The 25,743-nt window shown below is 42.6% G+C and overlaps 1 protein-coding gene across 5 annotated transcripts in view; it reads right to left on the reverse strand.

Annotated features, from left to right (window-relative positions):
* Window positions 1-25,743, reverse strand: part of OSBPL10 (oxysterol binding protein like 10) — a 295,403-nt gene that overhangs the window by 102,828 nt on the left and 166,832 nt on the right. The window lies entirely within an intron of this gene.

A 25,743-nucleotide genomic window follows, 5' to 3' on the forward strand; every position in this document is an offset into this window, starting at 1 on the left:
GACTCTCAAAGGCACTTGTGGCCAATAGTAAATCAATCAACAAACAAACAAAACTAAAATCTGTAGGCCTATGATGTCAGGCTAAGAACTCCCGGTTCAGATAACGTGAAGGGTGCAGAGAGCAATTCCAGGGGAGATGCCATGCTTTCCGGTTCCTATCCTGAGAGGCATCCATTCAGATTTAAATTGAAGAAAAAATATCTATTCTTTTTTTTTTTTTAAGTAAAAAAGAAATGTATCTTGGCCTTTATTTGTTTTTCTCAAAATAAAAAAAAAATATCTATTCTTCCTTTCCAAACTAACTCCACCAAACTCTTATACCCCACATCACTTCAACAATTTGCCTACTAAAAATTGGCACTTGCCATCTGCCTCTACAGGGATTAAGTCACAAGCCACTGCAGACTCTGACCTTCAACACACCCTGAAAGGAGTTCAGGGTACAGATCAGGAATAAGGCCCTCTGTATGCTGGGAAAAACTGGCAGAACAGGTCTTCAGATAGATATTTTCAGGGGAAGATTTTATGAGCCCAATTCTGGCATCTCCCTATACCTAGAAAAGCACTAAAATCATTAACGGCAACATCTGGTCCTCGTGCCTAGCAGCAACCTTCGGCCACAGTGGGGTGCTTGACTGCACGTACCCACCCTTCACTAAAATTATATAGAATACTGACCTTCCCCCCTACCTCTTTGGAGCAGTTCCTCAGAGCTATCTAAAATGTTGTCTTCCAGGCTATAGTCCTCATTTTGCCCCAAATAAAACTTAACTCACAACTCTCACGTTGTGCATTTTTTTTCAGTCAACAAATTTTAAAGATTGAAAAAAAAAGGAATGGCAACCACAACAGACCATAACTCTTACGCATTTATCCTGTGTGGTCAGTTCTCCTTGGCAAACAGGTCAGCCTCTGTTTACAAGGCTGGTTTGAGAAACAGGAGTTAATCATCTGACACTTGCTATGTCACAACCTATAGAAACTGATCAGCTGAAGAGCCTGCAGGCACTAATCTGAGCTCAGGGCATGGAAAGTTAATAATACGTAAATAAAAAGTGGAGAGCGCGTACAAGTTCCTACCCAGTGAATCTGCTTATTGGTGGAGAAAGCACCTTCCCCAAAACATCCACCCTGGAAAGCAGCAGAACTAATTAGGGTCTAAGCGTGCAGACTCAGGACCACTTACTAAGTGTGACCTTGGGTATGTGGTTTACTCGTTTCTGGGCCTCAGTTTCCTCACCTGTAAAATGGGGCTCATAACAGTTCTCATGGCAGAGGCATGTGTTAGGGGTGAATTAGTCCATAACCTGACATAGCATCACACAAGTGTTTGCAGCTGCTTCTGTTTCCACTCCTGCTATAACTACCGCGACTGTTATTCTGCAGGTTAAATTAGATTACGTGTAACAAGCTGAAAACAGTGATAAGCAAATAGGAAACACTGAACACGTCAGCAACCATGGTGATGGTGAGCACCAGAGGAAAATAAACACAGATGTGGAATCTTTCTATCCTGTGGTTTTCACCAGACCATCATGAAACCTGTTTCAAAAGCAATACAGTCAATGTCAAATACATTACACATCTCTTGCAGAACCATTTCCTTCCCTACTGGAGTTGACTTCCCTGTTCTTAAAAAATAACCTCACCAAATCGACTGCAGTCGGGTCCCATCATTCACAGTAGTTACAGTCCACGAAGTGGCCATGGATGCTTGATTATGGAATACTGTACCATCACTGCTAAGGGAAATACAGCGTGAGGGTCCCGTGAGTCTGCAGTGACATTCTGGTCCACCACTAGGTTTGTCTGCCAAGGTCCTTGTAAAACAAGCTAGTTTCAATTAGTATCAAAGCCAGTTTTTCCTTGTAATCCTTTTCTTGTAGAACACTTAGCAGGTATAGTTGATTCTCATTATTTGCAGTTAATATGCTCTACAGAGTCACCATGAACAGTGAATTAGCAAATGCTGAGCCGTTATTCCCAGGACGTGTGTGTGTGTGTGTGTGTGTGTCTGTGTGTGTGTGTGAGTACTATTTAAATAAATTATAGAGAAATTTAGGCATTTTTAAGTAAATATATAATTTATCTTAAAATACATAAATAGGATATAAATGGAATAAATACATTAAGTGAAAAAGACCATATGTTTTCTGTAATAAATGTATGAACAATATCTGTGCAAATTGACAAAGATGAGAAAATGTTACAAAACCATTAAAATGGGGTTCTTTTCTTTTAATTTGCTTTCACATTATTATAATTTTTTTCTCCCCAAGAAAAAGATGATTCTGGAATAAATTTTAAGGTTGTCTAGGGATCAGCCTATCTCTAACTTGCAGAGATCTCAGCAATCTAACCCTGGCAGGGTTACAGAAATTATTTTGTTAGATCATCAACGTGCACCAAAAAACACTGAAAGAAGTTATTGCACCAAGTTTTATCCTATAAAGGGATCACTTGCCACAATGTTATTTAATAGAAGATAACTTTTATTGATGTGAAACAAATGTCAAAACAGGAATTAAAGAAATGATAGAAGAAAACTCAAAATGGCTTAAAGACTGAAACATAAGACATGATACCATAAAACTCCTAGAAGAGATCATAGGCAAAACATTCTCTGACATAAATCGTACCAATGTTTTCTTAGGTCAGTCTCCCAAGGCAATAGAAATAAAAACAAAAAGAAACAAATGGGACCTAATCAAACTTACAAGCTTTTGCATAGCAAAGGAAACCATAAACAAAACGAAAAGACAACCTACAGAATGGGAGAAAATATTTGCAAACAATGCAACCAACAAGGGCTTAATTTCCAAAATAAACAAAACAGCTCATACAACTCAACAAAAAACAAACAACCCAATCAAAAAATTGGCAGAAGACTTAAATAAACATTTCTCCAAAGAAGAAATACAAACGGCCAATAGGCACATGAAAAGATGCTCAACAGCACTAATTATTAGAGAAATGCAAATCAAAACTACAGTGAGGTACCACCTCACACCAGTCAGAATGGCCATCATTAAAAACTCGACAAATAGCAAATGCTGGAGGAGATGTGGAGAAAAGGGAACCCTACTACACTGTTGGTGGGACTGTTAGTTGGTATAGCCACTACGGAGAACAATATGGAGGTTCCACAGAAAACTAAAAGTAGAATTACCCATATGATCCAGCAATCCCACTCTGGGGCATAAATGCAGACAAAACCCTAATTCAAAAAGATACATGTACCCCCATGTTCATAGCAGCACTATTCACCAAGACATGGAAACAACCTAAACATCCGTCGACAAATGAATGGATAAAGATGTGGTACATATATATACAATGGAATATTACTCAGCCATAAAAAAGAACAGAATAATGCCATTTGCAGCAACATGGATACAACTAGAGATTATCATACCAAGTGAAGTAAGTCAGAAAGAGAACAACAAATACCGTATTTGTCAAATACCATAGCAGATATACACTATTATGTATAGGATGGATAAACAACAAGGTCCTACTGTATAGCACAGAGAACTATATTCAATATCCTATGATAAACCATAGTGGAAAAGAATATAAAAAGGAATGTGTGTGTGTGTGTATATATATATATATATATATATATATATATATATATATATATATATATAACTGAATCACTTTGCTGTAGAGCAGAAATTAGCACAACATTGTAAATCAACTATACTTCAATTTAAAAAATAATTTAAAAAATAAAAAAAATGATAAACAATGATTTTCCTCAATTCTTAATTCCACTCAGCCCTTTGCCTGGTTCCATCTGCTGGTGACAGGCATGCGTATAATTTTTAATCTTGTTTTGCAAACTTGGGGTGAGGGGGAGAAAGAAAGTTGGAAGAAAAAGAAGTCTGAAAGACTAAAAATTGTGCATAATCCAAAAAGTATACTATATTTAATGACTCATTTGCCCCCTTTCTTTAACATTTATAAGGAAACAAAAAAGAAAAAAATACTTCATTTAAAAATGGATTTAGAGAACTATAAAAACATAGTATAGACATTGAAAAAATTTGGAAAATACAGAAAAGCATGAAGAAGAAAATTAAATTCACATATAACCCCATTAATCCAGAGAAAAATCATGTTGGTATATCTCCTCCCAGTATCTTTAAATATAGTCTTAACGAAATATTGTCAGATGTACTTTCATATCCTATAAATTGCGGGCCTAAAATGTCCCATCAATGGATTCAGTGGAAGGTACCCAAGGGGGAGTGATGGAGGGGATGGGGTAGACACCACAAAGGGGTCATCCTTCAGGTCTTATCTGAGTCTCCCATGAGACAGTGGTGTAGTCAGGCTTTACTGTAAGAGTAACGGATCCTGAAACTCCAAAACACAGCTTCGAAGTCTGAACTGTAGACCCTTCCCATAGGCTACAGGGCAGAGAGGACCAGGGGGATGATGAGCCCTGCAAGGCAAGAGGCCAAGAACCTAGCACCTGCCGGTGGGAGGAGAGGTGGGGCCAAGTTGACAGGCAGCAGCACCACCCGAAGGGATGCTGCTTCAGGAAGGATGCTACGAGGGAAATTTCGGGCCCAGTCGGGTGGATGAGGATGCGGCCAAGGGTCAGGGGTTGGCAGCACCGTGGGGAACTGAAGCCAGGTCTTGTCTAGGAGGATCATCGGGCACTAGCTGAACCAAAAGCACAAGCTAGGAGAGACTAAGACACTCTGGAAAGTTCTTTCCTCCCTCCCAGAGTAGAGGCCCATGAGATGGCTGGACCAGTCACCAAAAATAGAGTGCTTTTTCCTTGGAATCTGAGTTGAAGGGTATATAAATTTGCGACTCTTAAATCTCTGTGCCATAGTCATATACCTTATTAATGTTTTATTAAATTGGAATCATGAGACACATTTTTACTACTGATTTTCTTTCGCTTAATAGATTATGAATACTTAACTACAATATTAAATATTTTTTAAAAACATAAGCTTGGACTTCCCTGGTAGCGCAGTGGTGAAGAATCCATCTGCCAGTGCAGAGGACACGGCTTTGAGCTCTGGCCCAGGAAGATCCCACATGCCGTGGAGCAACTAAGCCCGTGAGCCACAACTACTGAGCCCGTGTGCCACAGCTACTGAAGCCCGTGCACCTAGAGCCCGCGCTCTGCAACAAGAGAAGCCACTGCAATGAAAAGCCCACATGCAGCAATGAAAATCCAACACAGGGATTCCCTGGTGGCACAGTGGTTAAGAATCCACCTGCCAATGCAGGAGACAAGGGTTCGAGCCCTGGGCTGGGAAGATCTCACATGCCGCGGAGCAACTAAGCCAGTGCGCCACAACTACTGAGCCTGCAAGCCACAACTACTGAAGCCTGCGAGCCTAGAGCCCGTGCTCTGCAACAAGAGAAGCCACCACAATGAGAAGCCCGCGCACCGCATCAAAGAGTAGCCCCCGCTCTCAGCAACTAGAGAAAAACCCGCATGCAGCAGTGAAGACCCAATGCAGCCAAAAATTAAATAAATGAATAAATAAAGTTAAAAAAAAACCCAACACAGCCCAAAATAAATAAATTTACATTAAAAAAACAAAACATAAGCTTAAGGACTATCTGGTATCCTACCACATGGGTGTTCCTTTCTTCAGCTAAGCGGAAATTAGTGAGATAAAACTGTAAGCAACGGCTAACACAAAAAATTGTAAATCAACTATACTTCAATAAAATAAATTAAAAATTTAAAAATATTTTTTAAACTGTAAGCAATGCAATTACCAAAATTACAAATGATCGATTAGCATGTGACATTTTTTGATCTCACAAGTAATTAAAGAAATGCAAATGAGCAGAAGAATCAGATGCCGTCTTTTGTCTACTGGGCAAGTTGGCAAGAAATTTTAAATATGATAAAAGTCGGTGTTGGCAAGAGTTCAGGGAAGTGAGCAGTCACACCCACTGCTGGCCAAGGCTGTAAATTAGGATGACTTTTCTCTGGTCCATTTGGCAATAAGTTCCCGGAGCCTTTCAAAGACGATTTGCGTGCGGCGGTACTGGCAAACCCCTGAGTATGTGCTCAACGAGGAACGTGTCCTGAATTACCCCCAAATAGTCAGGGGCTGATTTACATGTCATATGTATCAAATTCTTATGTCTCCAAATCACAGATGTTAGGAGCGGCCATCTGCCAATCACTAAATACTGATGGAGGATAAAGATTAAGAGGCCACAGGACAGCATTCTCCTAGCCACCTGCAGGCAGAGATGTCACTGAGATGCTTGCAGAGCTGCGAAGGTCCTTAGAACTGGTACCAGTCCCTGGGGTCCGACCCCAAAGCTTGAATTTGAAGATCTGAAAGCCCCAAGCACCCCCTGCCTCCTGGTGACCCTTGCAATAAACAGGACACACTCACCCACAAGATGTGCTCTACACAAGCGTCTTTCCTGAGTAATAGGCTTACATCATCCAAAGCAGATCCCCCAGCCCAGGCAGGAAAGATCAACCACATACGTGTCTAAAGGCCAGATGGTGCAGGAAACACAGCTCTGCTTGTTGGAATTCGTTTTCATGTTATCCCCCAAACCTAGGCCAGATGGTCGAGGGTTCCCTGGCTGGCTGGCATAAGGAACTGGGCCTCTGAGACTCATAAACAAATTACCAAGTGCAGAAGGAGAGAAGGATGGAGAAGGCTCAAGTCTGGTGCACTTGGATCAAGAAAATAAATGTCATGGGAAACAAAAATACCTGTGTGACCTTTTTGCAAAACAAAACATTTTTGTTTTAAAATAGAAGTGTCATTTTTCACGCTGGAACAGCCCGCTCTTCTAAAGATTTGGCTCTGAAGCAAGGTGAAAAATCTTGTCGTTGAAAAACCATAATGCATCTTTGCAGACCGCAGAGACTGGGATAAAATGCACAGTGGCTTTGAGAGGAAGAAGTGATGTTCAGGGCACATTCTCGGGCTCAAAACTCCCTTTTAGTGAAAGCCTGTCGGCCAAAGTATTTAGTATACATCTGAAGGGGGTGGGAGTCTCCAGGACAGAGTTATAAAAGCAGGATTAACAGCAAATAAAAATATAGATGCACTCACCCTGAGGTTCTGACATTTTTCTGACAGCCTCAGAAAAATGTTTGTATGAGCATGCATGGCGGGATAAACTCAGTCTTACACTCTGGAAGGAGTTCACTCTACTTATATTCTAATGTGCATGGATCAAAAGCCTGAGTTTGTATTGGTTCATAGAAGCGAGCACACTAGTTGATTTTACTTCACAAAGCCTTGCTGAGCTGAGCTGCCTAAGGCCAAAGTAACAGAGCTAGTTACTACCAACTGAGAAAAACAGATCATTGTGTGATTATGATCTTAAAAGCACCCAGTGCTTAAATGAAAAATTGCATTTCAAAGGTTATATTTATAAGAAGGAAAAAAGAGAACCCAGTATACTCCAGTTCAATCCAACATTGACTGAGCCATCCAAGGTTTACACAGTGGGTATAGGTGACTTAAGGGATTAAAGCATGATGAGCAAGATAGATTATCATCTGGAACCTCAAAGAACATTCCAGGAGCTTTCAAGCAATCAGACATTATGCGTCACTTTCAATAAACATTCAGGAAGGAGAAAAAATCATTATCAAGTTGTAGAATTGATCCTTTCAATGAAGCTTTTGCAAGTTTTCGAGAAAGCTGAGGGTGGCTTTCAAACACCCCAGGTTAAGCAAGGAGCAAAGCAGCTCCCCTCCCCCACACTCAGCATATGAGATGTCTGAAAGGCTTCTAATTACCTAAAAATGACACCACCACAGCAGTTTTGCTTTGTTTTTGTGCATGCGTGTGTCTGTGTATGTGTGTCCATTTGTTTTAAACTCTCAGCCATCCAGACACACCAGATGGTCCAGAAAGTGACAGGAGCTGGCTCTGTCCCCAAGAACTCACACAATTTGGATTTCCTGGAAGGGAAGCATGAAACAAGTTTTAGATTCCCTTTGTTGTACCCTCAAAGGGAAGAGAGAAAATAGGTATCGATTTAGTCAATTTCACCAGCTCCCCAATTTCCACCAGTCCTCCCTATTCACAAACCAACCAAACGCAGCAGAAACGCCTTCGTAATCCCTTCATCACTTTCTGGTCCTGACTGAGCCCTTCCAATGGCATCTGTACCTCCTCCCCCTTCCAATGGCATCTGTACCTCCTGTGAACTCCCAGCCAGACTAGGAAAGCTCCTGTCACTGTCTCTCTGCCTAAAATAGTTACAACATAAGCAGCCAGACACTGCACTTCCCCTGGCTCTGCTGAAGTTTTCAGCACCACAATCAAGGACCCATTTGTAGGACCCCTGCAGCACAAATAATTTATGCAGAAAATGAAAACGTACAGAGTTCTTTTTTAAATTTCTAAACTTAGATGTACTCTTATTAGCAATAAATGTCGGATAATATAGACGATATTTGCTTATTTATCAGGCTGTTAGTCTGCAACACAATGTGGGTTTAACGAAGGGGATCAGGTATGGGAATTAAAGAAACCCCAAACCCAGCACCAAATACATGTTTGCCTTTTTGAAATAAGATGATCTCACAAATATAACTATTCCTCCTCCTTTTTTAAAATTTTTATCTTATATTGGAGTATAGTTGATTAACAATGTTATGTTACTTTCAGGTGTATAGCGAAGTGATTCAGTTATACATATACATGTACTTATTCTTTTTCAAATTCTTTTCCCATTTAGGTTATTACAGAATATTGAGCAGAGTTCCCTGTGCTATACAGAGCTCCTTGTTTGTTATCTATGACAATTTCTCCTTAAAAAGCTCCTCTGGTTCATGAAAAATAACAAGGAATTATGAAGACTTTCTAAGCTTTCCAAGCAAAAAAGTCACTGTAATTAAATTCAGACTCATAAGAAACAATATTGTTCAGATGTATTAAAGAAAATACAGGGCTTCCCTGGTGGTGCAGTGGTTGAGAATCTGCCTGCCAGTGCAGGGAACACGGGTTCGAGCCCTGGTCTAGGAAGATCCCACATGCCGCGGAGCAACTAGGCCCGTGAGCCACAACTACTGAGCCTGCGCGTCTGGAGCCTGTGCTCCGCAAAAAGAGAGGCCGCGACAGTGAGAGGCCCGCGCACCGAGATGAGCAGTGGCCCCCGCTCGCTGCAACTAGAGAAAGCCCTTGCACAGAAACGAAGACCCAACACAGCCAAAAATAAATAAATAGGAGCTTCCCTGGTGGCGCAGTGGTTGAGAGTCCGCCTGCCGATGCAAGGGACACGGGTTCGTGCCCCGGTCCGGGAAGATCCCACACGCCGCGGAGCGGCTGGGCCCGTGAGCCATGGCCGTTGAGCCTGCGCGTCCGGAGCCTGTGCTCCACAACGGGAGAGGCCACAGCAGTGAGAGGCCCGCGTACCGCAAAAAAAAAAAAAAGAAAAAGAAAATACAGAGAGTTCCAATATATGAGTTTTGCCCCTCCCTAAGTCAAGGATTCCCAACCTCAAATCTATTGACATTTTAGTCCAGCTAATTGTACAAGACTGTCCTGTGTATTGTTGGATGTTTAGCAGTATCCCTGGCCTCTACCCACGAGGTGCCAGTTAGCAAATGTCTCCAGGCACTGTCAAACACCCCAGGGTTGACAACCCCTGCTGTGAATGACTGCTCACAGCTGACCCTCTCCTGGCTAAGGAAGGCCGCCCAATGTCCAAACTCAGGAGGTGTCAACCTCATCCCTCATCTCTGCCAGCAGCCACTGACCCCTTTTCTCCCCAACTGAAGCATTTTCTCCCATCCTCACACACGTTCCTTCTAGAGAGACTCACAAACCTCACCAGCAATTTCAGGGCTACACGGAAACAAGCTGAATGTCTGAAGAAAGGCAAGATCCTTAGCACTTAGTTGGACTTTCCTTCCTCTGCTCTGTGTTGTCTTAAAGCCATGGATTCTTGCGACTGTCTTCCGAGTGTAACAGCAAAACAACAGCTTCAAGGCAAGAGACCCACCTCTATGACCTTGTGCAAACCATTTAACCTCTCTGACCCTCGGGCCCAGTAGCGAAAATGAAGTTGAACCAGCTGATCTCAGAGAACGTTTCCATTTCTCCAATCTAGGGTTTCTGTGAACCCTGCAAAAGGTCACAGCTATTTTCTCACATAAAAGGGGGTATATCAAACACACACAAAGGCGTGGTCTCTTACGCCTTTTCCACAATACAATATATCACAAAGCCAGCAAAGCCAATAACCCTGTGTGACCCCAGACATCTTCCTCAGTATCCTGGCCTCTGAAGGGTAGCAGATGGTGTTGCCCCCAAATATGCCACTTCGCTGTAAGGATTATTATGAGTTGAAGGCAACTGGGAAGAAGCAGATACAAGAAAAACCCTCTGCCCTCCTGTTTTCCAAGAAGGCCATAAATTTACAAAGGTGTTCCTCCTCCCCCTCCACCAAGAAGGACAAAGGTTAACCCCCTAAGGTAGCTTTAGGCCCTATCCGCCTGGTGACACCAGAGGAACCTACAAAACAAACTTCACTCCCTATCCTTCATCTTCGCCCTGGGAACCCCAAAACTGACTTCCTTTGTCCTGTCATTTCTCCACAAATTTATTGTCCTCTGTTGAAGATGCTGAATAAACCAGAATTCTAAGCCACTTCTTTGAGTCATTTTCCCCTGGCTATCTCCCATGTTTACATGAGGTATACATGTTCATATGCTTTTGTTTTTCTCCCATTAATCTTTTTTTTTTTTTGTGGTACGAGGGCCTCTCACCGCTGTGGCCTCTCCCGTTGCAGAGCACAGGCTCCAGACGCACAGGCCCAGAGGCCATGGCTCACGGGCCCAGGCGCTCCGCGGCATGTGGGATCCTCCCGGACCAGGGCACGAACCCGTGTCCCCTGCATCGGCAGGCGGACCCTCAACCACTGCACCACCAGGGAAGCCCGGATCTGTCTCTTTTACTTTAACCTTTGTATTCTATTGCTTTGGCTACAAGTTAAGAATGTTGCCTACAGCCTGAAATGTGCAGGACAGCCCATTCTCAAGGCTCTGACCTTTAAAGGCTTAACATTTTTCCATTCATATAGAGATAAAAAGTTGCAGGACAATGAATAACATTTATCTTGTTGCAGGTTTAACATTGTGACCTGACCTACCACGACAACTGCAAGAACAAAGGATTCGGACACCAAGAAGTCTGCAGCAACTAACCACAACCCCTCCCCTTTTAGTATAAAAGAAGCCTGAATTCTATCTCAGGGAAGATGGTTCTTTGACACTAGTCCGCCATCTCTTGGTCTGCTGGCTTTCCGAATAAAGTCACTGTTCTTGGCCCCAACAACTCGTCTCTCAATTTATTGGTCTGTCGTGCAGCAAGCAGTACAAGCTTGGACCCAGTAACAAAACTGAGAGCTATGGTTTTACCCAGCACTCTCAACCTAGACTCCACATACATTCATAGGCTGTGGTGTAAAATGGAACAGTAATGATCACTTTTGTACAAATTGTTCCAGATTCTGGGTCCAGGCCCAAGAAGCTGCCTGCAAGGCTGTCTTAATACATTCATCTACTGATAAAGGCTACCCAGTGCAGTGGCCTCTAGCCACAAGTGGCTACAAGCATGTGGAACATGACCAGACCCAGTTGGGACATGTGCAGTGTGTGCAAAACGCTCACTGAATTGCAAAGACTTGATATGGAAAAAAATATAAGGTATCTCATTATGTTTTCATATTGATCACACGTTGAAATCGTAAAATTTTGAATATATTGAGTTAAATATGTTAAAATTAATTTGACATGTTTCTTATTACCTTTAACATGGCTAAAGAAAAATTTGGATTACATATGTGGCTTCCATTATATTTCTATTGGACCATGATAACCTAACTGCCCCTCCCCCTGCCCCCCAAGGCCATACTCAGTTGCAACTAAGCAAGTTTTTTTTTTTTTGGCTGCACTAGGTCTTTGTTGCAGCGTGCGGGCTATTCTTTGTTGCAGTGCATGGGCTTCTCACTGTGGTGGCTTCTCTTGTTGCTGAGCACCGGCTCTAGGCAGGCGGGCTTCAGTAGTTGTGGCTTGTGGTCTTTAGAGCGCAGGCTCAGTAGTTGTGGCGCAGGGGCTTAGTTGCTCCGCGGCATGTGGGATCTTCCCGGACCAGGGATCGAACCCTTGTCCCCTGCACTGGCAGGCGGATTCTTAACCACTGTGCCACCAGGGAAGTCCCTAGGTAAGCTTTTATTTAATGTTAGAAAACAGGTTTCTTCAAGTCCTCTATACAGTTTGAATCTGGAGTGCAGAAAACTGTCACTCTAAGGCAGATGTCAGTCAGTCTTTTACACCCAAGGCCCTTCCAGGACTAGATCTCATCTGATTCTTCGTGGGGGTTTGTCTGCCAGGCAAACCCTCTGGATCTGATTTTCAGATACGCCAAGAGAGAGAAGAAGACTAAAGCATAGGCACGACTCAGAGAGTGGGGAGTTGATGGGCCAGTCTGGATTCCAGCCTCACATCTGTCATCTATCTGACCTTGGACAAGTTACCCTCTGTGTCTCCAGCACTGCATTTGTAAAATGATGACCATAACGGGGCAGAGCTCACAGAGCTGTTGGTGAAGATGAATGATTACTCAGCACAGTGCCTGGTACATGGTGAACACTCCAGAAATTATGGCAGAAACCATCGATCAACCTCCTTTACCAGGTAAGAAAATGAAGGGACCAGGAACAGAAGTTGCTTGCTCCAAATCCCACGAATCCAATGCAGCACCTTCAGAATCTTACAAGTGAAAGGTGCACATTTAATACTCTCTGTCTGGGTTCAGTTTGGCCAGTGGGTAAAAGGACAAGACGCTCTGAGAAGAAAATGATCTTAGGGATTGTCCAACTTCTCACGTGAACTTGTATCATGTTGATGACATGGCTTCAGGGGCCACGTACTCTTGTGTAGCAACCACAGATGTTTCTAAAACAGACCATCTCCCCACATTCTCTGCTGTACTTAAATGTCCATCGACAGACAAATAGATAAAGAAGATGTGGTACATATATACAATGGAATATTACTCAGCCATAAAAAAGAATGAAATAATGCCATTTGCAGCAACATGGATGGACCTAGAGATGATCATACTAAGTGAAGTCAGACAAAGAAAGACAAATATCATATGATATCACTCATATGTGGAATCTAATTTTTAAAAAAATGATACAGATGAACTTGTTTACAAAACAGAGACAGACTCACAGACTTAGAAAACAAACTTATGGTTACTAAAGGAGAAACATGGGGGGAGGGATAAATCAGGAGCTTGGGATTGGCATACACACACTACTATACATAAGGTAGATAATCAACAAGGATCTAATGTATAGCACAGGGAACTCTACTCAATATTCTGTAATAACCTATATGAGAAAAGAATCTGAAAAGAATGAACATATGTATATCTGAATCACTTTGCTGTACATCTGAAACTAACACAACACTGTAAACTATACTCCAATAAAATTTTTTTAAAAATTTAAAAAATCCTCAATCACAGTCCAGGTCAATGAACTCATGCTGGTCTACCACAGGCAGGCAGCAACATTTCACTTCAAGATGGTTGTACCCTGCTGTCTCCATTACACTCGGGTAAAAGTGAAGCTCATCTCGGGGAGGGGAGAGAAGTTTTAATGACGAGTCTCAGTAAGCCACCAGGCCCAGTGCTGACACCAGCCTGCTGCAGGGCTGATGGGGTCATCAAAGTGTGTGCGTTCCAGCCCCTCCTGGGCATCCTAACAAGGAGAGCTTCAGCTCACAGACCATCAACTCCTGCTAATAACCCTTCTCCCGAAGAGGTGCTTTCCTTCTCCATCCTTCCAACCACCTTCCTTCACTGAAAGCAAATAACTAGGCAAAACACCACTGCTTACAGGGATAAACAATCAGCATAAAATCATGCGGTTGATGGCAAGAAAAGGCGTTTAATGAGCCATATTTTGGGGCAAGTTAAAATTCATAGCTACACCATGAAATTCAGTATGCTATAAAAACTTATGGTACACATTTAAATTTTATTTTAAAAAGAAAACTGTACTAATAACAGTGAAGGAAACTTCGAAATTATATGAGTCCCTAAGAAGAAAAGTGTTATCAGAATTATTCAGTGTGTAACGTCCTTTGGCTTTCTCTCTGAAGCTTTTCTGAAATACGCCTACAACAGGGACTGCGTTTCAGGTTTTATCTTCTTAGATTTTAATTCAGCGACAATATAATGCTTTACTGTTCTCTCACCAAGAAAAGAGAAAAAGTTAACCTCTCAAATGTTCTGTTCTTCCTAGATAAAGATAACCTTGCTGATATTCTCAGAGCTAGGATGTCTCCAAGGGGGTGGGAGTCAGGGGTTTAGGGCCCCGCCACCCCAAACTTCTTTCAGGTCCCTGGATGTTGGGTGTCAGGCATGAGGACCAGCAACCTTCCAGGGTCATAGGATGGGGACTCTCTAGGTAGAACTAAACTGGTCCACACAAGGCGGCATGGTATCTCTGCAGTGCGGTGATGGGGCTGCTATGGTCCCCGAGTCTCAGAAAGTTTCCTACAGTGAACAGCTGCTCTTAGCATCACGTATGTGGAGGAAGGACAGATGAGATGTGAAAAGGGGACCTTGGCCCCATCTGAGAGGGTGGATTCTAGCCTCCTGCCACCTCCCACCTTCAATAGCTCTACAGATCCTGGCTTCTCACCTGACAGCAAACATAATTCCATCACAAGGAAAGAAAAGGAGCAGCTTAGATACCTAAGAGCCATGAATGCCCTCAGTGGTGTGTTATGCCAGGAAATCCGTATCGATTTCTCATGCCACGGGGTTATGATCAGATTATCACCCCCTCTGCTTGTAAGAGCCTAGACCTTACCTGCAGACTGGTAGCAAAGGGCAGGGCTGCAGGCGTGGGGAACACTTTTCAAGCTGCTCTACAAAGACTTCTCTGAATTTGACCAAGAGAGCAGAAGGGGCTCTAGGGCAAGATGCTGCCGCTCCCCTGGTATCCATCCCCCCTTGCCTCCTCCCCTGGCTTCAGCAGGGCATTTGGCTGCCCAGCTGGGGACCGTATTGTCAGCCTCACTCGCATGAGAGGCATGACCACGCCACCAAGTTCCTGCACATGATTCATGAGCAGAGGCAAAAGGTCTACATTCTCCATCTCACCATAAAGCCAACTCAGAGCCCAGGCCCCTCCCTTCCTTTCCCACAAGCTGGAAAAAGTAACAACTGGAGAGCCGGCCTGTGCTGATGATCAAAGAGCCACCCGGCCAGCTCCAGTTGGTAACCTCTGGACCCTCTAAGAGAGAACAAACTTGGACCTTATTTAAACTATGGTATTTGGGGTCTCTTTGTTACAGCCTCCGGGCTTGACTAATACACTCTTCCAGTCTACAAAATGGATTTCCTAAAATCGTACATGACTCCGTGAGCATCCCCCCCAAATGCTTTTTCCTGAATCAATGAGAGTTGTCTATAAACACCAGCTGCCACCCAGATATGATGCTGTCATAGGAAGAAGGCAATGAAGAAGCAGGTTCTGGTGGTCCCACTCCCAGCTTTCAAGAAAAGCTCCACTGGACCAGTGACCAGCTATAGCCCTTCTTCTTGCAGAGTGGCACTGCTGGCCTAAGGTCAGCCTGATGGCCTCAGCTTTTCCAGGGAGGGTCAGTGATAGCCAGCCGTCAAGGGACACCACAGCCCAAGCCTGTAACCCTATGACAAAACAGAAAGACATTTTCTCCATGTCACAGAGCCACGCTGAGTCCCTGGCAGAACCGGCAACATCTGTAACCACCTTCCTCCAAACCAAAAGCAGCATCAGCAATCACTGTTGTGTTTCCTCAGACACTCTGTCCGGTGCTTCACATGCATAATGGATTTTGTAAAACATGTTATTTTGAAATAATTCTAGACTTACAGAAAAGTTGCAAAAATTGTAGAGAGTTTCTATATACCTTTCACCAAGCTTCCCCTATGGTTAACACTTTACATAAAAGCAGCACAATTAGCAACGCTAGGAAATTCACACTGATACATGGCTAGCACCTGAATTTTCACACCTGTTTGCATTTCACCAGCTTTCCCATTCAGTTCTTTTTTCCTGGTCCAGGATCCGGGATCCCGTATCCCATTTAGCCATCAGCTCTCTTCACTTCCTCTAACCTGTGATACTTTTGAAAAGTCCAGGCCAGTTATTTTCAAAATGTCCCTCTGGTTTTCTAATGATTACAGTGAGGTTATTAGATGCATTTTTGGCAAGAATACCACAGACGTGCCATTCTGCCTTCTCAATGCATCATAGCTGGGGGTTCGGGACATCTTATTACTGGTGATGTTAACTTTGATCACTCGGTCACGGTGGTGTCTGCTGTGTCACTCTGCTATCAAGTACTATTTTTTCTTTTTAATTATTAAGTCTCTTATGGGGAGATAATTTGAGATTATGGAAATATCCTGTTTCTCATCATACCTTCACTAATTTTAGTATACTTTGATAGTTCTTGCCTGCAACAATGATTATTATGGTGCCCAGTAGTGATCTTCTATTGCTCATTCTTTCTACATTTATTAATTGGAATTCTACATAAGGAAGAGCTGTTCCTTCTGCCCCATTTGTTTGTTTATTCAGTTATTTATTTACAGCAGCACGAATCATGGATACTTATTTTATTCTAAGGTTTATAACCCAATACTCTCAACATAATGGATTTTTGGTCCTGATAATTCTGATATTACCCCCATTGTACAGATTAGGAAAATGAGGCAGGAAGAGGTTAAAGACCCTGCCTAAGGTTACTCCGCAAGTCAGGAGCCAAGACGCAAAGCCAGTAGGACTGAGTGACAAGTTCAAGTTCTCCATTAGCAAATGACTCAGCCTCTAGGGTAAACAGAGAGGTCATTTCAATTAGCAAAAGAGCAAATTGTGATCCACTAACTAGAAATCATACTTTAGGACAGAAGAGCAAAAAAAAAAAAAAAACGAATAACCAAAAAAAAAACACACCTTGAAGCTCTTCATCTTAACAAGCAGAATTATTTACCCCCAAATTACTTGCTATTCTCCCAGCAAGCACCCCAACCCCATGGTGGACAGAGCCCACCGAAGGCACTTCATAAGGACTCAGGGCAATTCTACCCACACTCCAAGTGCTGACTGCCAAAGCAATAAACAGCAACATTAGTGATCTAAATGAAGCTGTTTCAGAGGTTATTCCACTTTAATAACACTTCACTTTCCCAACTACCTGATCTACTGTGGTCTGCAATTTATTGGGGCTGTTGAAAGGATCAAGGTTCTCACTTTGTGTGTCTGTTCAGTGGAATGATTCAGATTTTAATTCGAACAAGCAAACTATGCCCGGAGGAGCATCTTACTGCCTGATGACTTTAACATCTCCACTATCATGCCCAACTTTCCTTCTGGTTTTCTACATCACCGACGAAATTCATAATAATAATAATTATTATTATTTAATCTAAAATGTGTACAGGGTCTGCTGAATCATCCTCAGCTTTAAGACATCGTTCGCTCATGCTTTAAATGAATCAGCATGGGTTTCTATTTTCTTTAAAAGTGAACTAGGCAAGTGATTTCAGGCAAGGTATTTCAGACTCCTCCTTTCAGATGAACTTTCAAACAAAATCCCCAATCAGCCAAAGTACGACAGACATTAAGCCTTTCTGGGGATTCGCTCACTCTCTCTGCACATGAGGATGTGACTGAGGTTTGTACGCACCAGAGAGGTACCTACTAAACCTGGCCACGTCCCCTGGTCCCTCATCTATAGGGTGCCTTTCCAGAAGCCCACAGTGCTAACTAAATACAGAAGTGATTCTTGTTATGAGCTGAAAGAAAATTAATCAACGTGACTGTAACTTGCCTCGCATGCTTCATTCTTCCACCATCACCCAGTGCTCAGTCCTACATGCTTTTAGCCCCGAAATGGGGGGTGTCTGGGCTCAGGAACAGCAGCAGCCAGGCGGCTGGAACCCAGGAAAGGGGAGGGTGAAAAAGGTCTGAGAAATGAGATCACACACAGCCAAGGACTTGGACGTATAGAGCTTGGGGCCACAGATCAGATAGGGGGTTTTACTGTAGGTACAGTGGAAATCCATCACAGCTCTTTAACAGTTACATGATCTGACATGGCCATGAAAAGATCACTCTGGCTACCGTGTGGAAAAATACAGGGTGGGGGCCAAGGGCAGGAAAAGGGAGAGTTAAAAGGTAAGATGATGGTGGTTTGGACCAGAGCAGTAATGGTGGAGGTGGTGAGTGAGATATGGTTTGTCTGAATTTAGAACCAAACGCCTCGAGGACACAGGCACTGAGGACTCTGTAAGAAATAAGAAATTATTTAAGAAACGGAAAATATTTAAGAAGTAGAATACAGATGCTGGGCCATGATATCATGATGCATTAATAAACTTATCGTTTTGTATAAAGAACATCACACAGGGCATTATGCTAAATGAAATAAATCAGACAGACAAAGAGAAGTACCACATGACCTCACTTACATGTGGATTCTTAAAGAAAGGAAAAAACACACCAAGCTCATTGTATGGCTGTTAGCATAACTGACGCCATCTTGGCCCGTGCAGCTCCTCCTGTTCTCCCGCTGACCCTACCCAGGACCGTACTGTGCAGTAAATCGCCTCTCTGTCATCAGGGCCTTTCTAGTTAAGAGACATTGTTTAATAATCATTAGGACCAGGTGGCCTCCATGCTCTGCTAGTCCCCAAACAATGATGAAGACCTTCGCTGACATTCCAGGCACCCACGAAACCAGTTACCCATTCATAAACTTGACTTAGGAAGGCACATCCTGTTTCCGAGCACCCACCCCCATACCCTAGGTTAACTATAAAACTGTCCCAGTGGCCCCTCGGAGGTGTGGAGTGCAGCTGCGAATGCTTCCAGGTTGCTGTCCTGATCCAGATGCCACACTGTAAGTTATCCTGTAATAAACTGGTCCATTAATACCACGGAGCTGCCTGCCTCGTTCTTCTGTCTCAAGATGCCTTCTCAGTTCAGTGGGCACTTTTCATTCCCTCCATCCTCCAGCACTCATAAATGCAGAGAACAGACTGGTGGTTGCTAAAGGCGGTGGGGCGGGGAGGGATGAAGGGGGTCAAAAGGTACAAACTTGGAGTCACAAAATAAATAAGTCATGGAGATGTAATGTACAACCCGGTGACTAGAGTTAATAATACTGTCTTGCATATTTGAAAGTTGCTGAAAGGGTAAATCTTAAAAGTTCTCACCATAAGAAAAAAAATTTGTAATTATGTATGGGGACGGATGTTAACTAGACTTATTGTGGTGATCATTTCACAATACAAATATGGAATTATTATACTGTACACCTGAAACTAATATAATGTTATATGTCAATTATACCTCAATTTAAAAAGGGGGTGGAATTACATAGCATGAAGACAGTTCCACAGTCCACAGTTCTATTCTGATTTTGTCAAATGAGCAACTAGCTACAATAACCTTAGTGTCACCCAGGATCAGTCACCTACAGCCTGGTGGATCCCTGAGAAGAAAAATAGCCAAGATTCCACACTCACCCTGTAAGCCTAAAATCATTCCCATTTTACTCCTGTCATCCCAGCAGGTCTGACCGGAAGTTGGAAGAGGGAGGAGCCAGGAGAAAAGGCAAAGGTAGGCATCCAGCAGCCAGCAGGGAGAGGAGAGGGAACACAGAAGCCACCTGGGAGCGGTCCGAGCAACACGGAAGGGCTGGCAGCCAGGGAAGCTCCAGGGCCCCCAAGGTCTTGTGGGTGGCGGAGTTTGCAGACTGTGATCCCGGAATGTAGTGATATATTACCCCACTCTCTAACGAATTCAGTTCATTTCTTAAACAATCAGTATCCTAGAAATAAGCTGAGCACAAGCAAATACCAGCCAGTGGATGGAGAGGGTACATCACTTGCGCTGGGTTTGCTCTGAAGTCCCCACAGCCCCGGCGAAAATGCTAGAGACTGGGATGGGGGCAAGTGTACCCAGAATTTCAAATTAAATAAAAAGAAAAAGACAAAGCTAATGAAAAGACACCTGAAACAATTCTAAATCCCTTTCTGACCGGCCTAACTAAATTCACCATATTATTCCCTCTCTCTCCTCACTTGACTTCATAGAACCCGACATTTATTAATTATTTGATTTCTTTCCTGTCTGTCCCACTAGACTTTGACCTTCGTGACAACAAAGGCTTTGTCTCTGTTTAACTTCCTACTATATCCTCAGAACTAGAATCCTTCCTGGAACATCTTAGACCTGCAATAATATTGATCAAATGGGCAAATTAATATCTCTTCTAGATTTCTAAAAAGCTCTTAATAATGTGTGTATATATATATATATATGTATTTTTTTTTTTTTTTTTGCAGTACACGGGCCTCTCACTGTTGTGGCCTCTACCGTTGCAGAGCACAGGCTCCAGAAGCGCAGGCTCAGTGGCCATGGCTCATGGGCCCAGCCGCTCCGCGGCATGTGGGATCCTCCCAGTCCAGGGCGGCAGGCAGACTCTCAACCACTGCGCCGCAAGGGAAGCCCTAATGTATATATATATTTTTAAATATATTTTATACATACATTATATGATATATACTATATAATATATATTATATGTATTACATATAATATGCTTTATATAATACATATATGTATTATATATAATATACTTTATATATAACACATATACATGTATTTCAATCTTAATGGGGAAACTAGAAGCATTCTGAATAAAATGAGGACGAAGGCACAAACTATCACCATAACCACTACAATTTAAACTTGTTTAGGGATAAATTAGGAGGTTGGGATTAACATATACACACTACTATATATAAAATAGATAACCAATAAGGACCTACTGTATAGCAGAGGGAACTATACTCAATATTTTGTAATAACCGATAAGGGAAAATAATCTGAAAAATAATAAATTATATATATATATATATATATATATATATCTGAATCACCATGCTGTATACCTGAAACTAACATGATAATATAAATCAACTATACCACAATTAAAAAAAGAATTTGTCTGGATACACTAGCCAACACAATTATCCCTGGTGGCACAGTGGTTAAGAATCCGCCTGCCAATGCAGGGGACACAGGTTCGAGCCCTGGCCCGGGAAGATCCCACAGGCCACGGAGCAACTAAGCCCGTGCGCCACAACTACTGAGCCTGCATTCTAGAGCCCGCAAGCCACAGCTACTGAGCCTGCATGCCACAACTACTGAAGCCCGCGCGCCTAGAGCCCGCACTCCGCAACAAGAGAAGCCACCACAACAAGAAGCCTGCGCACCGCAACGAAGAGTTGCCCCCGCTTGCCGCAACTAGAGAAAGCCCGCGCACAGCAACGAAGACCCAACACAGACAACACAAAAATAAATTTAATTAATTAAAAAAAATTTTTTTAAATCAAGAAGGAGGTGAATGATCACTATTTGTAACAGATAAGACTGTACACCTGCAAAACCAGAGAAGATCAACAGAGAAACTACAACAAACAAAATGACACAAGGTATTTAGATTTCTGGGAATAAATTCAACCCACAGAAAACAACAGCCTCCTTATAACAAGCCACCGAATCAAGTCGCCCAATCAGTTATAAAATATAAATGAAAAAAATCCATTTGCAGTAGCAATAAAAGGGACAAGATACTCAGCAATTAAAAGGACCATGTAGGGGGAATTCCCCGGCAGTCCAGTGGTTAGGACTCCACCCTTTCACTGCCGAGGGCCGGGGCTCGATCCCTGGTTGGGGAACTGAGATCCCACAAGCCAAGAGGCCAAAAAAATGTTACTTTAATTCTCCTGAGGGACACAAAAGAATGCTGAAGTGAGGTGAAAGATGAATAACTATGCCCTGATTCTTGAAAAGGATATCATTCAGATGTCAATTCTCAAGGAATGTATAACTTTAATGCAAGCCTAATAAAAAAGCCCATAAGGTGATGGCGGCCGTGGAGTTTTTAAAAATTAAACAAGCTGTTTCTAAAGTTCTTATGGAAACAATCATCCAGGAATGGCTGAAATAAAATGTGGCTAAGGTGTGCTGGCCTCATCAGATACTAAAGCATATTCTAAAGTGGCAGTACATAAAATACTATAGTCCTGGCACATTAACAGGCTGACAAATCAACAAGAAAGAAAAGAAAGAACAGAGACAGACCCAGACACTTAACTTAGTATGCGGTTTAGGTGGCACTGCCATATCAGTAGAAAAATTATGGACTATTCCATAAACGGTGTTGGAAAAATAAATAGGCACAAAGAAAACAATGCAAATGGATGCTGTTCTCACTCTGTGCACCAAAGAAATTCCATATCAAACAAAAATTCAAATACAAAAACAGAACAAATTTTTGAAATACTTAAAACATAAAAATAAAACAGCAATGGAAGTGTTCTAAAGCTGAACAGTGGCCATACTGCACAACTATAAAGATTCGCTAAACCTCATTGAACTGTAAACTTCAAATGAGTCATTACCACATGACCCAACAATTCTACTCCTAGGTATATACCCAAGAGAAATGAAAACATATGTCCACACAAAAACTTGTACATAAATGTTTACAGTAGCATTATTAATAATGGCCAAAATATGGAAACAACCCAAATGTCCATCAGCTGATGAATGTAAAAACAAAATGTGTGGAACTTCCCTGGTGGCGAAGTGGTTAAGAATCCGCCTGCCAATGCAGGGGACAAGGGTTCAAGCCCCGGTCTGGGAAGATCCCACATGCCGAGGAGCATGTGACTATGACTATGGTGATGGTTACACATATCTGTGAATATACTAAAAGTCACTGATTTTTATACCTTAAATTGGCAAATTATATAGTATATGAATTATATCTCAATAAAGACAAAAAAACTTAAAATGAGTGAATTTTATGGTATGGAATATATTTCAATAATGCTGTTTAAAAAATGAAACTATAACATTTTTTTAAATATGGGTGCTTTTTAAATAATACTGGAGTGGAAAACAACTTTTCTAATTATGTATGATACAGAACTCCAAATCCTTAAAGATTGGTAACTTGACCACATAAAAATAAAAAATTTCAACACAGAATAAAACACCCTAAATAAAGGGCAACTGACAAATTAGGAAAGGTGAATCTCCTTAATATATAAAAAACTCCTAGAAATCAACAAAATAAGGAATACCTACTAAACAAAAATGGGCAAAAAACATGAACCACTTTTATAAATATGAAATGATACTCAGCCTCACTTAAAATGACATTAAAATTCTGAGATACCGTTTTCCTTCTAGCCAAATGGCAAATGCAAAAGGTTTGAAAACCCAGGGAGTCCACAAAGGTGTAGAGAAACTTCCTCTCCCTAACATCACTGGGGGTTGTATAAATGGTTCCATCAAGCAATTCTCCATCCACAATCCTTTTATTAAACAGCACACAGGCACAGATATTCCCTATAGCAGGGGTCCCCAACCCCCAGGCCACGGACTGGTAGCAGTCCATGGCCTGTTAGGAACCGGGCCACACAGCAGGAGGTGAATGGTGGGCAAGCAAGTGAAGCTTCATCTTTATTTACATCTCTTCCCCATCACTTGCATTACCACCCGAGCTCCGCCTCCTGTCAGATCAGTGGCGGCATCAGGTTCTCATAGGAGCACGAACGCTACTGTGAACTGTGCAGGCGAGGGATCTAGGTTGCGTGCTCCTTATGAGAATCTAATGCCTGATGATCTGAGGTGGAGCTGAGGCGGTGATGCTAGTGCTGGGGAGCGGCTGCCAATACAGATTATCATTAGCAGAGAGGTTTGACTGCACAGAGACCATAATAAATCAATTGCTTGCAGACTCATATCAAAACCCTATCAGTGAGTGGCAAGTGAAAACAAGCTCAGGGCTCCCACTGATTCTGCATTATGGTGAGCTGAATAATTATATCATTATATATTACAATGTAATAATAATAGAAATAAAGTGCACAGTAAATGTAATGCGCTTGAATCATCCTGAAACCATTCCTCCCCGCCCCAGTCCATGGAAAAATTGTCCTCCACGAAACCGGTCCCAGGTGCCAAAAAGGTTGGGGACCGCTGCCTTACAGTGTTGTTTATAACAGTAAAAAATTAGAAATACTGTAAATTGTTCCTTAAAAGTGTCAAGAGCTTGAGTTGCCTGGTGAGGAGGACGTCAATTAGGACAAGAAGCCAAACTGAAAGTAACAATTAAGCCTTTATTTACTTACCGTGATAGTACTGCCTCCCCATCTGCAGATTCAACCAACAGCAGATCGTAAATAGTACTCCACGCGCGGTTGGGTGAAGCCACGGATGCGGAACCCGCGGATACCGAGGGCCAACCAAGGGCCGTAAGCATCCACAGATTTTGGTATCTGCAGCAGGTCCTGGACCCAATCTCCTGCTGATACAGAAGGACTACTGTGTAAGCAAGAGGCAGAACAGGGAAAAGGTGTCGTCTTCCCCTACGAAACAGCAGAAGGTGAGGGAGGGTCAGATCCATGGGTGGGCGTGACAGGGAGGCGATCCTCTCGCTGACAAGGGAGAGGGGAGAGGGCTACAAAGGGGAAAGTACTGAGGACTGAGAGTGGAGAAAAGTGTCTTTGAGCCCCCTCCTCTCACAAGGAGATGTCAGCAGAGGTGCCGGGGAAGGGTCTTGGCCAGGGCCCTTGGATAACGAGGCCTCGGAGAGAGGCGCCAAGGCTAGCAATGCAGACGCGCAGAAGAGCATGGGACTGTAACTCCCTCCAGATCCCACATCCAGTCTGGTCCCAGGAGGGCAGCTTTCCTTATGAGGTCTGCCAGGTAAAGCCCTCGTAATTGCCTGTGCTCAGCCCAAAAGATCACACATGTAATTTTGGCGCGTAGCAGTTCTGAAAGAGAGGAGTCTTGAAGCGTACCATGGTTTATCTGTACAGAAGAGCACTCTGTTGATATCAAACAGAGAAAGAATTCTTATGTGATCGACAAGGAGCCATTTCCAAGAGAAAGAAGCAAAGTTCATAACAGAATATAACAAGTACATACCAATGTGTATAATACACTACAGTTGGTGTTTTTTAAAACAAGACTATTGTTTTAAAAATAAGAATATTTTATACATATACGTACAGGTACATAAAACATACATGCCGACACATGTATAGAGCACACAAGAGGCTAATGGCGGCGGCTGCCTTTGGTCAGGGCAGCAGGCTGGGAACGGGGAGGCAGGAAGCCCTTTGTTGAACCCTCCTGCACTGTTGGTGGGAATGTAATGGGTGCAGCAACTGTGGAAAACAGCATGGAGGTTCCTCAGAAAACTGATAATAGAGTTGCCATATGACCCAGCAATCCCACTCCTGGGCATATATCCCGGCAAAACTCTATCTTTTCGAAAAGATACACGCACCCCTATATTCCTAGCAGCACTATTCACAATAGCCAAGACATGGAAACAACGTAAATGTCCATCGACAGATGAATGGATGTGGATCTGGTACAATGGAATGCTACGCAGCCATAAAAAAAGAATGAAATGATGCCATTTGCAGCAACATGGATGGACCTAGAGATGATCATACTAAGTGAAGTAAGTCAGAAAGAGAAAAGACAAATACCATATGATATCACTTATATGTGGAATCTAAAACATGGCACAAATGAACCTATCTATGAAACAGAAACAGACTCACAGACATAGAGAACAAACTTGTGATTGCCAAGGGG

Source organism: Stenella coeruleoalba (genome assembly GCF_951394435.1).
Source record: "Stenella coeruleoalba genome assembly, chromosome: 10".
Lineage (NCBI taxonomy): Eukaryota > Metazoa > Chordata > Mammalia > Artiodactyla > Delphinidae > Stenella > Stenella coeruleoalba.